The following is a 15,295-nucleotide window of genomic DNA, read 5'->3' on the forward strand; positions in this document are numbered from 1 at the left end:
GCTCAAGCACGTGTGTATCAGCCAGGGGTGGGGTAGGGGTGGGGTTCTTCGAGTCTCAGCTGGGCTCACTGAAGTGCTGAGAGTCATCTGTGGGTCAGGTCGCCAGCTTTGGTGATCTTGGCTGGTCTCTCTCATGTTTGCTGTTTAGCTGAACCTAGGTTGATCTGGACTGGCCTTGGCTGGGACTAGTGGGATTTCCATTATCCTGGATTTGTTCACGTGGGTGTCCAGGTTCTAAGAAAGCAAGTGAAAGCATAGAGGTCTCTGGACGATGAGTCTCAGCTCTGATCCACTGTCCCTCCTGCCACATTCAATGGCCAAATAAGTCAGCTAACCCTGATTCCAGGTGGGAAATAGACTGCTTTTTTCATGGAAACAGCTAAAAAGTCATGTTGCAAGAGGCATAAACTCAGAAAAGGGTATAGTTTGGAGCCATTTTGCAACCAATCTACCACAAATAGCAACCTTGACCATATTGGAGAACCCAGGGTTCCCCTAGTGTACTTTGTCACAACTCATGTCTCTCTTGTCCTATGGGCCTCATCATGAATGTGCATACCCACTGCTGTGAACCTCATCTAGATGCCAGGCCCCTAAGTCTGTCCTCAGCCTCCTCTGTAGGCAACCCTGTCTTCCCACTTACACAGAGTGGAAGTCAACCAAACCCAGAGTCATAAGGGCAAATACCCACGAAACAGTGTCAGTCAGTTTCACTGACCATAATCATCATATTGATCACTGATATTGAGAGATCTGCCCTGGTCAAGAGACAGATTCATCAGGCAAATTGATTGGTAGGTGGCCCCATCCAGGGGGAGTGCCATTTGTGCTGATGTTTCTTTAATAAACGTTTAATACCATGCTGGGTGCTGGGTGCTGGGATGAGCGTGGGGTCACTGCTTATAAAACACCTGGGCCCGTAGGTCTCATGTACTTAGCGCAACTTTGTCACAGCTCTTAGAGTACTTCATGAGTCCCATTGACACCTCAAGAAATGAAAACCAGATTTTCTTGGGTAAAGAAAGCAGTCTTTGTATCTTCTGATACAATTTGTGCTTTCAAACTTTTCCCCCTTACGAATTCATATTTTTGAGACTGTGCACGAGGAAAAAGATTGCATTATCTTCCTCGGTTTTACTTACAGCAATGTAAGAGAGGCGCCATGACCAGTGCTGTAGGACCACAAGGGTACAGCTGTCGCTTCAAGATCCTGACTTTGATTCTTTTGAGGTAGGATTGCTAGACCCTATAGTACTTCTATACTATTTTTTTATAGAAACCTCTTACATTAGCAGCTGCACTAATTCACATTTCCACCAACATTGTGCAAGGGTTTCAATTGCAACACATCCTTACCAAGATGCGTTGTCATTTTTTTTTAATTAATAATCATTCTAATGAGGTGATATCTTACTATGGTTTTGATTTACATTTCCTTGATGATTAGTGATGTTGAACATCTTTTCATGTTTCTGTTGGCCATCTGTATATCTTCCTTGGAGAAATATCTATGCAAGAATCATTTTTAAATCAGGTTTTTAAAAATATTTTGTTATTAAGGTGTTATAGTTCTTTACATATTTGGATATTATCCCCTTATCTGATTATTCACAATAGTATAGCGAAGATATAGAAACAAACTTAAATGTCCCTCATTGAATGAAGAATAAAGAAAATGTCACAGGGACCAAAGGGACAGCAGTCAGAAAGAAGGGAGATAAGGGGATGGGATCAGAGAAGGTAAAGGGATTAGTGAAACTACATATACATAACACAGAGATAGAGATATCAAAACAGAAAATCCTAGAGGGAAGGGGGAAGGGAGTTAGAGGATGGGGGGTAAAGAGGGTATAAAAAGTGATACAGGAGTGGGGGGTGAGAGAGTTACATTCAGTGGGACACTTGAATCCATGTAAACACAATAAATGAAAAATTAATAATAATAATAAAAAAAGAAAATGTAGCCTGGTCAGTGGTGGTGCAGTGGATAGAGCGTCCACCTGGGACTCTGAGGTCCCAAGTTTGAAACCCCAAAGTTGCAGGTTTGAGTGCAGGCTCACCAGCTTGAGTGTAGGATCATAGACATGACCCTGTGGTTGCTGGCTTGAGCCCAAAGTTGTGGGCTTGAGCAAGAGGTCACTGACTTGGCTGGAGTCCGCCGGTCAGAGCACATATGAAAAGCAATCAAAGGACAACTAAAGTGAAGCAACTATAAATTGCTGTTTCTCATCTCTCTCCCTTCCTGTCTGTCTGTCTGTCTCTCTGTCTCTGTCTCACACACACAAAAAATGTACTCTATGCACATATGGAATACTAGTCAATCTTTAAAAGAAAGAAATCTTGTCATATGTGACACTGTGGATGGACCTGGAAGACAATGAAGACAGCCAGCCACAGAAGGACAAAACTACCCAATTCCACTTACACGTGAAATGTGGAACACTTATACTCACAGAGGCAGAGATTAGGATGGTGGTTGCCAAGATTTGGGGAGGGGGAAGTGGGGAGTTGTTCATCAGGTATAAATTTCAATTATGCAAGCCAAGTCAGTTCTAGAGCCACACAACACAACACTGTACATACTGGTAACAATACTGTGTAGTCACTTAAAAAATCTGTTAAGAGGGTAGATCTCATTTTAAGCATGCCACAAGCCAGAGACAAAAACAGATACTGAAGGAGCACAGGGAAACTTAGGAAGGTGATGGATGTGCGTATTACCTTGACTGTGGCGATGGTTTCACAGGTGTAGATATACTATGTCCAAACTCATTGCTTTGTATACATTAAACACATGTAAGTTAGATGAATTACTCATTATATTATGAAATGTGCTTTTTTTTTTTTTTTTTTTGAATGACACCTAATATCTGCCTTCTAATTTGTTGGTTTACAAGGATTATGTGAGATTCCTGATTTGTTGACATGTGGACTGACCAGCCTAGTGGCAGAAATTTCCATCCACCAAATTGCAGCAGAGGTTTTCGCCAGGTGCCAGCCGTCTGACCTCCCCAGGCTGCTGATACCAAGCCCCTCAGGCAACTCCAAGTAGAGCCCAGTGCTCCCAGTCCCCGCATGGCCCAACTGTTCACCGCAGAGTGTAAGAACAAACAGTAAGAACATCGTGTCCAAGCGCCATAGAGGAAAACAAGCTAGGAATTGTCCCCCAGATAACAACTCCATTATCAATTCCATGGAGAGTGGTCCATGGGAAGTGTGAGCAAGAAATGACCGCAGCAAAACCACTGCTGCTTAGTTCAGGTTTAAGATGCTCTGACTTCAAAGGACTCACCGCTCCACACAAATACCTCCAGTACCTAACTCTAAGGCAACCCTAGAAAATACGAGAATGTCTTATGGGCCACGTGATTTTCTTCTTTTTTTTTTTTTTTTTTTTGTATTTTTTCTGAAGCTGGAAACAGGGAGGCAGTCAGACAGACTCCCGCATGTGCCTGACCCGGATCCACCCGGCACGCCCACCAGGGGCGAAGCTCTGCCCACCAGGGGGCGATGCTCTGCCCCTCCGGGGCGTCTCTCTGTTGTGACCAGAGCCACTCTAGCGCCTGGGGCAGAGGCCAAGGAGCCATCCCTAGCGCCCGGGCCATCTTTGCTCCAATGGAGCCTCGGCTGCGGGAGGGGAAGAGAGAGACAGAGAGGAAGGAGAGGGGGAGGGTAGAGAAGCAGATGGGCTCTTCTCCTGTGTGCCCTGGCCGGAATCGAACCCCGGACTTCTGCACGCCAGGCTGACACTCTACCACTGAGCCAACCAGCCAGGGCCCAGCTGTGATTTTCTTGAGGGCTACCCGGTCTCCTCATTCCAGTCTCCTTCTCCCATCCCCCTAATGTCACTAGTCCCTCTAGGGGTTTCACTGGTTTCGGGATCCGGCTCATCTATGTGACATTTCTCACTGAAAGATGGCAAGCAAAGGCTGAAGGGTTTGTGGGCAACAGAACTTCTCTGAACAGAGCTGGTGTGTACTTTCTTAGTTATGTAACCAAGGGAGGTTAAAGAGCAAACAGAACAGGCAACACCTGCTCTTTTCTCTGAATCAGAGTTGGGTCTCCCATCGTCAGACTTTTCTTTAAACTTTAGGCCCTTTAATATCAGTTGAATGAAGATTTGCAAGTCATATATTTGAGCACCAGCAGAGCTCAGGACTTCCCTGGTAAAAGGCTCTGTGCTTCTTGGCTTGCCTGGTTGAGATCTTCGCTTGGCACTGAACTGCAATTGCTGTCTCTCCATGTGCCTGTTGCCTTCCTGGAAAGAGTATAAACATTGACATGTAAGCTTACAGTTCAGGCTTTTCTTATGGCACTATTTTACTTTTTTTCTGGGTACTGGGAAGGTTCTCTCCCCCCCACCTCCTCCTTGCCCATGCAATGCACCTTAGTGGGCTGCTTGTGGGCTCTGTTAAATAGGGAACAGAGGGACGGCACTGGTGTCTGCTGCTGTAGTTGCTAATTTCCTCCAGTTTGCACACAGGACACAAGAAGACCTGCTCTAATTGCTGCCGTTAAGCCCTGATTGCTGCTGACGCATTATAAGTGAGAGCCCTTGTATTCTTGGAAGGACCAGCCAGCTCAACCTTCCCCCATGAAAGTCAGATGCTCTCTCTCCTGCTGTTTCATATCTACTTCGACTCCAAAACCATTCATCTGAGCTGAATAAAAGTGGTGGTGGGTGGGTAAGTTCTATTGTAGAACATTCTGAGACACCAATTTGGTTCGTCTCGTTTTATTTCAACAAATATTTTTTCAGTGCCTATTCTTTGTCTGCTTTTGGGATCCCACAGAAAACCAAGTCACTATCCCTGTCTCCAAGGAACTCACAGTCTATAGCAGAGAAAGGGATGCAAATAAAGTACATTAAAATGAGTTTGAAGAGATTGACAAGAAGAAACATAGAGGTTACTATGGAAGTGAAATGGGTGACACTAACTCTGCCAAAGTAAGCTAGGAGGTCTTTCTAGGGACAGTGATGATAAAGCCAAATCTTAAAGAAGAAGTAAGAATTTTTAAACATGTATTCATTCACTCAATAAATACTGAATTTCCAAGTGCTGGGCAGATAAGGACTAGATAAGTACGTGAGCTGAGCCAGAGGACATGAGAGTGGTGGTTGGTGGAGGGGAAAGTGTCAGAAAGGGGGATGACACGGACAGCAGTGTGTACAGGTGAGACAAGGTGCTCCCAGGACCACTGAAGTCTAAGGGCACAGAGGAGCGTGACAGGCAGAAGACAGCGTATAAGGGAATGGGAATTCAACGCTGAAGAGCCTAAATTTTATTCTAAGGAGGCGGGAAACAATTGAAGAATCTCAACACGAACATGATCAGATCCGTGTTTCAGCAGGATACCCTGTCCTGTTTAAAGGACAGTCTGGTGGAGACAGGACGTGAATGAAAAGAAGTGAGGAGGTCATTGCTGTAAGGAATGGGGGAAAAGCAATGGCTTGGACCTGAATAAAGGCAATGATGTTGGGTTGGAGAAGAAGAACACATGTGAGACATATTTAGAGTTTAGAAATGACCAGGGTCTGATGCCTGGTCAGGCAGGGCAGGTAAGGGAGAAGGTGACTCCCAGGCATCAGAGGCAACCTTCTGTCTACAGTCTGATGACACCGGTTTCCAGCTCACAGGAATTTCACTTCCAAGAGTAAGATCATGTTTCCTTGTCCTTTCTGTTTTGTTTGTTTTTCTTCCATGCTTAAGAGTGTTAGGGCTCTTGGTCAGGTATTTCACAAAGTAAATTGGGAAGCCACACCATTACCTGCAGGGGGATGTTTACCAAGAGAGAGGAAGGGACAGAGAGGGGCAAAGGCATCACAAAAAGAGAGCCACAGATGAGCACAGACCTAAACAAACAAGGAGGGAGAAAGTGGAAAAACAAACAAGGAGGGAGAAAGAATGGCACAGAGAAATACAAACATGAGGTAAATATTAGTAGAGGTGCACAGGTGCTGCAAGTGTTTACTGACTGAATGAGTGGCAGCAAAGTAGGAGAAAACGTGGCATGTTGCACACACTGCCTCCTTCTGACCCTCCGTGGACAGACATCTGCATTCTAGGGTTGGCCCCAAGCTGCGGGATACGTCCCCTCATTCCAGAAGGTGGCAGGTGGGCTGTTCTGGGCCCTGTGGGTGCATTGCATTGACTCCTTCCTTTTCTGACTGCTGTCATGTCACTGATTCAGACTGGTCAGACTCCAAAGGGCCTCTGGGTGGTAAATGACCCTGAGTCTGTACTTTGTAAAGATGTGACTAGCTTAGCTATGTTTGGAGACCATTTGGTTGACTCTCTCTCATTGGTCAGAGAGAAATACCTGCACATAGAAAAGGGGTGGACCCTGGACACCCTTCAGATTCTAGAACGGATAACACATTGCTTACACAACAGCCAACAGATGTGTGAGACGTAAGGGGCAGTCTTTTGCAAGGGTTTATCGTTTGACAAAAGCAACTACTGCCAAAGAGGCACAGAAAGAGATCTTAGGGACCACTGGGCCTTGGGACTCACACTCCATCAAGACTCTGCCTCTCCACCCCTTGACCAGTCTGTTTAATTATTGACATCATCTTCTCTGTGAGGAAGTGGCTGGTGGTCGACAGGCCCCGGTTAAGGTCCATACAGTATGATAACCAGATACAGAGATGGCTATCTGACCTATCCTGAGTTAGAAAATCCCTAAGGAAGGATTATGACTGGCCTGGCTTGAGTTATATGCTTATGCACAGATTTATCATTGGGGCCAATGAAATAGAGTTCTGCAATGAGCTCATTTTGAGTCAGAGATCTGTTCTTCAGACCATCACTAGCCAGAGAGGTATGGTGTCCTGGTCACCTCTAGCAGGTCCTAAAAGTAGTTTTTTGGATGAGAAGTATTCTTGCCCTTAACAAGGTGCCATCTGAAGAAATTCTCTCCTGGGTGTTGGACATATGTGTGAGGTCTGAGGCTTCCCTTGCCATTCTGCAACCACAGGGGAAGTCAGCCCGCCATAGAGGAGGGCACATGTGAGGACACGGAAGAGACACAAATGGATAGAAGTTTCTGGACCAATCCACCCCTGAGGCCTGCCCTTCTGGGGCCTGCAGGTCAACACTTCTCTTGTTTTTTAAGCCAGTTCAATTTTTTTTCTTCCTAACTTGCAGCCAAAAGCACCATAACTGGTATGGGGTGGGTGTGGATTGCTTCCAGAAAAAATAAAGAGGGTTGAACAGCCAAAATAAATGAATGAATGAATGAATGAATGAATGAATAAATAAAAGGTGTCCACTAAAATGTGGATAATGAGTGTTGCATGGGCGACACGTACGGCCATGCATAATTAAGTTTGATGGAAGAACATGGATTTTGTGTGTTCAATGGGAAATGTAGGCAGGAGAGCAGAGTAGGGTGAGGCCCCCTCATAATTACTGATGCTCACAGAGACTCCTCGCTACCAACTGCTACTGATTCTGAGAGTGCGGGGCCAGATTTCAGGGTAAGAAGTCCTCGTCTACATTTCAGGCCAACATCTGGTCCTCAGGGCCAAGCAGGCCAGGCCTCTCCTTTCTGGACAGTGATCCCTGGGGCTGTGAAGCTGGTACCCAGGGCAGGGGCCCAGGAGCTTCTGCCCTCAGGTCTCCTCTCTGCTTCCTCAGTATTCGCGCCCAGCTTGTTGTCAGTGTTGTGAAGGGGAGGATAGGGTCGGGTCAGGGCCACATGGAGAGTGGGTTCTTGACCTGTGGTGGCACAGTGGATAAAGTGTCGACCTAGAACACTGAGGTCGCCGGTTCAAAACCCTGGGCTTGCCCAGTCAAGGCACGTATGGGAGTTGATGCTTGCTGCTCCTCCCCTCTTCTCTCTCTGTCTCTGTCTCTGTTTCTCTCTCCGTCTCTCTTCTCTAAAATGAATAAATAAATAAAAATAATTCAAAAAAATAAATAAGAAAAAAAAAAGATGAGAGAGTGGGTTCTGGGAAGCTAGGGCTCTGGAGAAGGGCTCTCAGGACACTGAGGGCAACAGGGCAAGTCTCCACATCAGTCGGAGGGCTCCACTTGGCTCGCTGCTTGGGAAATTGCTTTCCCCAGGTGCCAGCTTCTGTCCAGACCTCTGTGGCCCAGAGAGTCTTCTCATCTCTCTTTTTCTCACCCAAGCCCCGGGAAAAGCCCAGGCCCAGGGGACAATGCTGCCTTGTTCCCGAGCTGCGGTTTCTGAGTGGCCTCTTGTTTGGGGGCTCAGGGAGCATGGAGACCGAGCTGCCCTGGGCGCTGGACTACAAGTACTTGTTCCCTGCCAAGCGCCCTCCAATCTGGGACAGAGGGCCTGCCCCTCGCTGGGAGTCGGAAGGGCCTGGCCTCTAGGCTCCAAGGAAGTGGGACCAGAGGTAGGAGTCACAGAAGCCTCACAGATCCCTCAGGTCATGTGAGGTGCTGAGTTCGAGGACTGTTTCGTTTCACTTGGCCAGTATGTGTGAGTGGGAGGCTGTGTGTCTGTAGAGTGAATGCAGAGGACACTGCATATGAATGTGTACATGTCCTTCTCTGTGACTGGACCAGGGACAGATAGACTCAAAACCCCATGTTTGGTGGGTCTGTTTTGTCAGAAATTGACCTAATCTCATGCAAGCCTAAGTCAAATCAGACTCCATTTCTTGGTCTTGTGGCTTTGTCCCCCAGAAGCATTGTGAACTGATGTGGTCTTGCAGGTCAGTTCCAGATGCTTGACAAATGAGGCCCGGCTGTCCTGGGTGCACGTACAGTCCATGGGCATTTGCTGCTGTCTGCGCGTGAGTCAGGCCCAGGTAGGCCAGGCAAAACTTCAGAGATTTGGCCAGAGACAATGAACATGTGTGGCTTCTTTCTAAGATTATCAAACAGACTCCTCATCTGTCTCCCGTCTCCAGTCCCCTGTTGTTCTCTCTTGGGGTGTCTTGCACTTTCCCACCAAAGGACCCCTGAAATAGTGCTTCTCATCCTGACCATCCTTTCAAATCACCTAGGAAGCCTTTAAGGATACTGATTTGGGGGCCCATCCTCAGAGGTGTGTCTGTACGTGCTCTAGGGTAGAGCCTGGATCTTGGTGATGTTTCAGATTTCCTCAGGTGACCCTGACGTGCGGCCAGGGTTGAGAACCACGAGCTGAAAGAAGGGGATAGTGAACTCTGTTGCTCTGGGCATGGGCCAAAACTGCGCACAGGAAAGCAAAACTTTTTAGATCTTTTATGTTTTTTTTTAAATTAAACATTCCTGTAATTTTTGCTAAACAAATGTAATATATCCATAATATAACTGTCAGGTTTTCAATTATTTACCATGGAGGTAAATTTCCACCCGGGAAGGTGCAGCACAGCTTCCTGTGCCTCTTAGGAGATCGCCATCCCAGCTCCAGGCCCACATGTCCCCAGGAGTGCAGACCACGCGGGTGACACCCATCTCACACAAAGCCCTTCACCAGCAAGTTTTGGGGATGTTATGTGCTGATATCTGTGAAGGAAACAGGGCAGTTTTCCTAAAAATGTCTCTTTGATCTCCTCGTTGTTCAGAGTGTATGGTGGCTCCACAAAGCCAGGTACACTGACTCAGAAATGAGGTCTAGACCCCTGGGGTGCACACGACATCACATTAGGGGTTCATGGACAAAAATTTTAAAAAGTAGTTCTGTATTTGTTCTGGATCACTAAATGTAAATAGGATATAAAACCTGTGATGATTATAGTATTTATTATTTCTTAACCAAGACTAAGTGTTTTAAAAAGGAAGTAGTTTTAAGTTTGATTTTTAGGAAATCACTATATAAATAGTAGTACAGTTGTTATCTTGGAGATATGTGTGACAAGGTGATAATTTCATAACTAAAGGATGACAGTCAAAGCCCTCCCAAAACCAGCCTTAGGTTTTCCTCCTCCCAGCAGGGGTTCTCTGCTCTGTCAGAGGGGTTATAAATACTCCCATATATATACAAGAGTCTCATAAACACAGGAGCTCTGCAATTATTCTACCTGGATAAAACCGATGGCCCAGCCAAGTTCAAGGGGAGGCAGCAGACACTCCACTTCTTGATGGGGGATGTGTGTACCGAGGTTCTGAAAAAAAACATGAGGGATGGATAATACTGTCATGGCCGTTTGGGGGGAAATATAATCTGCCACTGTCCATTTAATAAATTTCATAAACATTTCAAGAGCTTTTTCTGCATATGTAAATTAAGTGTAGGATAAACAGACAAAAAAATGCCCTCCTTTCCCTTCCATCTGTCATGATAAGGATCCGGGGATTGTCCAGCTTGATAAAAAGGTCAAGATCTAGCTGACCTTTTAGGCCAATGTGGACAAGGTTTTGCCATCTTCTTTTCCACCCGTGGGAAGTGTTAGCGCCCGACACAGCAGATGATGGAGCACTCAGCAGGCCTGGCACACCAACCCTCTTCCCCTTGGCGTTACACTTTGGACCCTGCTGTAAGGCCTCCTGGTTGTGCACATCTGTCTTCTGCCCACTCCTCTACCTCTCCTGGACTACACAGAAACTGAGGGTGGAGGCAGCCGGCACAACTCCCTGGGGAGTTAGTACAACATGGTGATTGAGGAGGAGGGTCCTGCAGCCTGATGTACTTGGGTTTGAATTCCAGCTCTGCAAACGTGTGGCTTTGAGAAAATTCCTCAGTGCTTTAAGACTCAGGTGCATCATCAGTTAAGTGTAGATAATGGTAAGAGTAGCTGTCTCATGGCATAGTTGTAAGGATTAAATGAATTCATGGAAATAAAATTGCTCATGTGTACATGTTGGTGGCAAGGCAAGGGAGACTGATGACAAGTAAGAGTCTTTGGTATCACCCAGTAATAATAGTCACACTTATGCCAGACATACATAGACTAACTTTACTCCTAAAAGTTTCATGAAGTATTTCTATCTATCTCCATCTTCAAGATGGAAAAGGGCTTAGAGATTAAGTACATTGCCCAAGATGGGATGGGTTGTTTTGGAACCCAGGTTTTTCTAAGTCTGGCCTCAGTGTGTTTCCCGCCTTGGACAGGGCTGCCCAACAGCAAGTGTGTGAAGAGACCTCTGTCATCACTCCCGGTGACAGTGAGGCTGTCAGGTGGTCACGGCTGAGTTTGCTTTTTCACGATTCACTGCAGATGGTACTGGGAGTCACTGGCCATTAACCCCAAGGTCATGGAGAAACATAGCTGCTGTTGTTCCAGACGCAAATGTGTTTGTTTTCCCTAGCCAGTGGGAATGATTGTTCCTGTGGGAAAGGGTGGTGAGGTGGGTGTGTGGGGGTGGATGGACAGAGTGTAGACAAGGGATGAGAGAAAGGGGGCTGTGAAATACCAGGTAGTGCACCATAGTGGCTTTTCACCTTAACAGAACATGTCCTGTGCCCTCTCAACTTCGTTTTGTCTGTATTCATTTATTCATGGGAGGAATTATTTTTGAATTCCATGTATGCTCATCTCTGTGCAATGTGCTGCAGTAAAACCATGAAAGCTTACTTTCTAGTTGCAGGGGTGAGGAGGACACAGAAAATAATCATGGAAAAGTGAGTGAACAGATAATCCCAGATTTTTGATCTGCTCATCACTAAGGAGAAATCACACAAACTAATGGATAAGGGAATTGCTTAAAACACTGCCCGGACCTACTCATGCTTCAGAATACAGCCCAGAGAACCTCCTGGCCCAAGGAGTCGTGTAGACCAGCTCCAGTGTGGCTTACCCCACTCACCAAACTATACCACCTGCTGGTTTGCTCCTCTGTCTCACACACTGGCCTATGTGTCCCCCCACACCTGGAAGGTGTCTGGCAGCATGGGAACTTGACACTTACTAGTTAGACAAATGGATGCTGGAGGGATGTATGTGTCTGTGTTCTTTAGGGTGGGATGTCAAAACCTACTTTTAGTGCAATTATGCTCTCAAAATTGTGTGATCTGATTGCATGCATCCTGACTGATGCTAGATGTTCTTTATATAAGTATATATAAAGACACATTTTTGAATTTAAATGAATGAGAATGATTTGTACTGCAGCATATAGCTACTTTAATTAAGCAAAGGGTCTCATTTTAGTACTTTAATAAATAGTGTATAATTTATCAGGCTTCCTATGTATTTTACAAGTGTACCATGTGGGCTATATAAACCTTTTTATATTTGGGAGGGGTGGAAAAAAATACCTATTGATCTGATGCAAGTCAACATACAGAAAAAAAAAATGAGCTGATCATCTGACTGCCCCCGAAGAGGCAGTCATCTACGCTGGAGCCCTTGGGAGACCACCTAACCACCTGAAAGTGGAGGGAGGAAACAGGAAGAGAGAGTGGGAGGGGAGAAGAGCCACCAGCCACTCTTGTGGAGCTGAGAGTGACCCTCAACGCTTGCTCCTCATGGAACAGAGCTATTACTACTCACCGCAGAGGCAGTCCTCCCTGGAACACAGCGTGCTGCTCCGAGCTTTGGAAGGAGACCCTAGGCTCCTGGGCTCTGTTGCTAAGCATTTGCCTGAAGCTGGAGACTTAGCATCCATCTGGGAGGAGGGATAGACTAAAAATAAGGCAGGCAGAGAGCAAGCTGTGCACACATGAACAACGGAAACCCAACTATCCTGAGATGTGGCAAAGAAGCACCAAATAGGTTAGAAACGGACCCTAATGCCTCTGTACAGACAGAAGGGCCATTTGAGTCCAGGACCTGTTGGTGAACTAGATGTCCTTGACCTAGAACAATGTGTCCTGGCTCACTGACAACACCCAGCACTGTGTTGGGGGTGGGGCTTCCTGAGTCAGTGCTCTGTTTCCATAAAGACAAGGTAACGGTGCCCCATACCCCAGGACTGGGCTGCCCAGATGATGAGTCCAGGCAAAAGGAATCTGGAGAAGAGGGTGCTCTAACTAATATTTTTTTTTTTCATTGAAAACTCACAGACACTTTCTTCAAACAAACTAACGTAAATTGCCTCCTTGGGGGAGTAGAGCCTCGAAGGTTTCATGGAATTGGTGGAATGAGAACTGGGGTCTGGTGAGGTGAGTCACATCAGATAGACGGAAGGGGGGAAGGGCATCAGCAGACAAGGGACACATATCTATTCTGGAAACTTCAAAGAGATGTGTGCTTGGGGACAGTGAAGAAACCGGTCTGGCTGAGTAGATAGAGCCTTTGTGGGCAGAACAGATGAGCCTATTCTGAGCCCATGACACTTTTGATAAGAATAAGGATATCTGATTGAAAAAGAGAGCTTGTAGGGAATCTTGAAGACTTTACTTGTAAATTTGAAAATAAAAATTATACATCTGCTGGCATGTATCTATGCTGTATTCAGTGCGAATCGACTCAATCAAACAGCCACCTGAACAGCTCCACTGGGATGTCCCCCTGGCATATTAGAGTTCCCATGTCAGCATGCTCAGAGCCTCACCTGCTCAAATGAGCTCCTTCCACCTTGTTCCCTTTCTCAGTGGCCTGAGCCATAAACCAGAATTCAGTCCAGACACTCCCTCCTCCCTCGCTCAGCAAGTCCCATCAGCTCCGCCTCCTAATCCCTTCTCCAATCTCCCATCTCCTTCCTGGTTCTCTTTCTTGGATGATGGCATTAGTCTCCTCACCTCTGTTGCTGCCTCCAGTGCTGTGCCCCTCAATTTCAGACCCCACATGACCACCATACCATTCCCTGCTTCGAACTCTAGAGGGCTCTTTATTAGTTAAAGCAATAGTAGTTGTTGATTCTTTTAAGATTTAAAAAATTTCTTTTTCAAACAATCCCAATGTATACAAGAGGTAAGAGCCAAGCTGCTCTGATAAGTGTCATACTTGCTCAGCCTTGCTCCTTATGTCGAGACACCTGTACTCCCACAAACACAGTTTAAAAACTCACAGGAAATGTCTGAGTCACTTATCATGGCTTACATGTCCCTCTAGAACAGGGGTCCCCAACCTGCGGCCCCCTGAGGCCATTTATCCGCCCCCTGCCGCACTTCCTGAAGGGGCACCTGTTTCATTGGTGGTCACTGGACTACTGTATGTGGCGGCAACGCAAAGCGCAGCATCACTCACGTACAGTACTACTTCCGGTGACATGGGATGCATGCATCACGGCTCCAGAAGTGCATCATATCACTTGTTACGGCTAGCAATGACAAATATGGAACCGGACATTGACCATCTCATTAGCCAAAAGCAGGCCCATAGTTCCCATTGAAATACTGGTCAGTTTGTTGATTTAAATTTACTTGTTCTTTATTTTAAATATTGTATTTGTTCTTGTTTTTTTTTTTTTTACTTTAAAATAAGATATGTGCAGTGTGCATAGGGATTTGTTCATAGTTTTTTTATAGTCCGGCCCTCCAACAGTCTGAGGGACAGTGAGCTGGCCCCCTGTGTAAAAAGTTTGGGGACCCCTGCTCTAGAATCTGGCCCCTGCCATCTCCTTGATCGTACTTCCTACTACTCTCTCCCTCACATCTTAGGCTCTAGTCACACTGGCCTGTGCGTGGTTCTTCCCACATATCCGATGCTGCACTGCGCCCCCTGCCCATTGGATCCTCGTATTGGACCATACTGCTCTCCTCACTGGCTCCTCCATCAGCTGCCCAACTTTAGTAATCTCTCCAGGCTGTTCAGGCAGAGGTGCATCCAGAAACCCCGCTGAGCCTCCAAGTAGGGTCAGCTGTCTCAATTCTCTGTTCCCCAAGCTCCATGGCTATAACTAGGCCACAGTCCTGGGTTGGAATATATGTATAGCCTTCCCGAGGAGATTGTGAGCTTCTTACCCCTCTCGTCTCTCTTGGCTACCAGAGTGCCAGCACCCAACCCCCAGTGGATGCTCACTAAAGCTTTGAAGACCAGGAGTCTGTCCTGCCTTTGAGTAGACTGCACAGAGTCCTGGAGTGCTGCCTCTCGGTCTCAGTGATTGGGGACGAATCCCCCTTGTCCCGTGGCAGCAGAGGCAGGACGCCCGATACCCTCCCCAGGAGATTCAGGCTGGCCTGTTTGGCAGATGGCCACTTCACTGGCTCTCTTCTTGCTGGGCCCAGAGGAAACCGCAGCCCTGACTGCAGAGAAGGTGACTTACCAAACACCTTGGGCATGAGACCAGGGCTGCTGAGCAGTGGAAGGAGACTGCTCCCACACGCTAACGAACATGCGACTTCTGAGGAAAAGATGGAGTGATAAGGCATTTGCTATCCGAGCCAGACGCGAGGCTTCATATCCCTCTCATCTGATGGGGGAGGGGGGGCAGGGGGAGCGGGGTCCAAGTCTGAGTCAACCAGGCACTTAGCACAGGAGATTTAGAGCCCAAAGGCCCCTGCTCACTGTGTA

General features: G+C 46.7%; 1 long non-coding RNA gene across 2 annotated transcripts; it reads right to left on the bottom strand.

Annotated features, from left to right (window-relative positions):
- Nucleotides 1-201: 201 nt before the first annotated feature.
- Nucleotides 202-12,616, bottom strand: LOC136388985 (uncharacterized). 2 transcript variants are annotated; one of them, XR_010748229.1, is made up of 4 exons: nt 12,392-12,616; nt 9,980-10,063; nt 8,977-9,119; nt 202-234 (listed from the first exon to the last, which is right to left on the bottom strand). It is a non-coding gene; the product is annotated as an uncharacterized lncRNA (long non-coding RNA). The 2 variants fall into 2 exon arrangements; XR_010748228.1 differs by lacking the exon at nt 202-234 and adding an exon at nt 4,100-4,258.
- Between the last annotated feature and the right edge of the window lie 2,679 nt (nt 12,617-15,295).

This window comes from Saccopteryx leptura, chromosome 1 (genome assembly GCF_036850995.1).
Source record: "Saccopteryx leptura isolate mSacLep1 chromosome 1, mSacLep1_pri_phased_curated, whole genome shotgun sequence".
In the NCBI taxonomy this organism is placed as follows: Eukaryota; Metazoa; Chordata; class Mammalia; order Chiroptera; family Emballonuridae; genus Saccopteryx; species Saccopteryx leptura.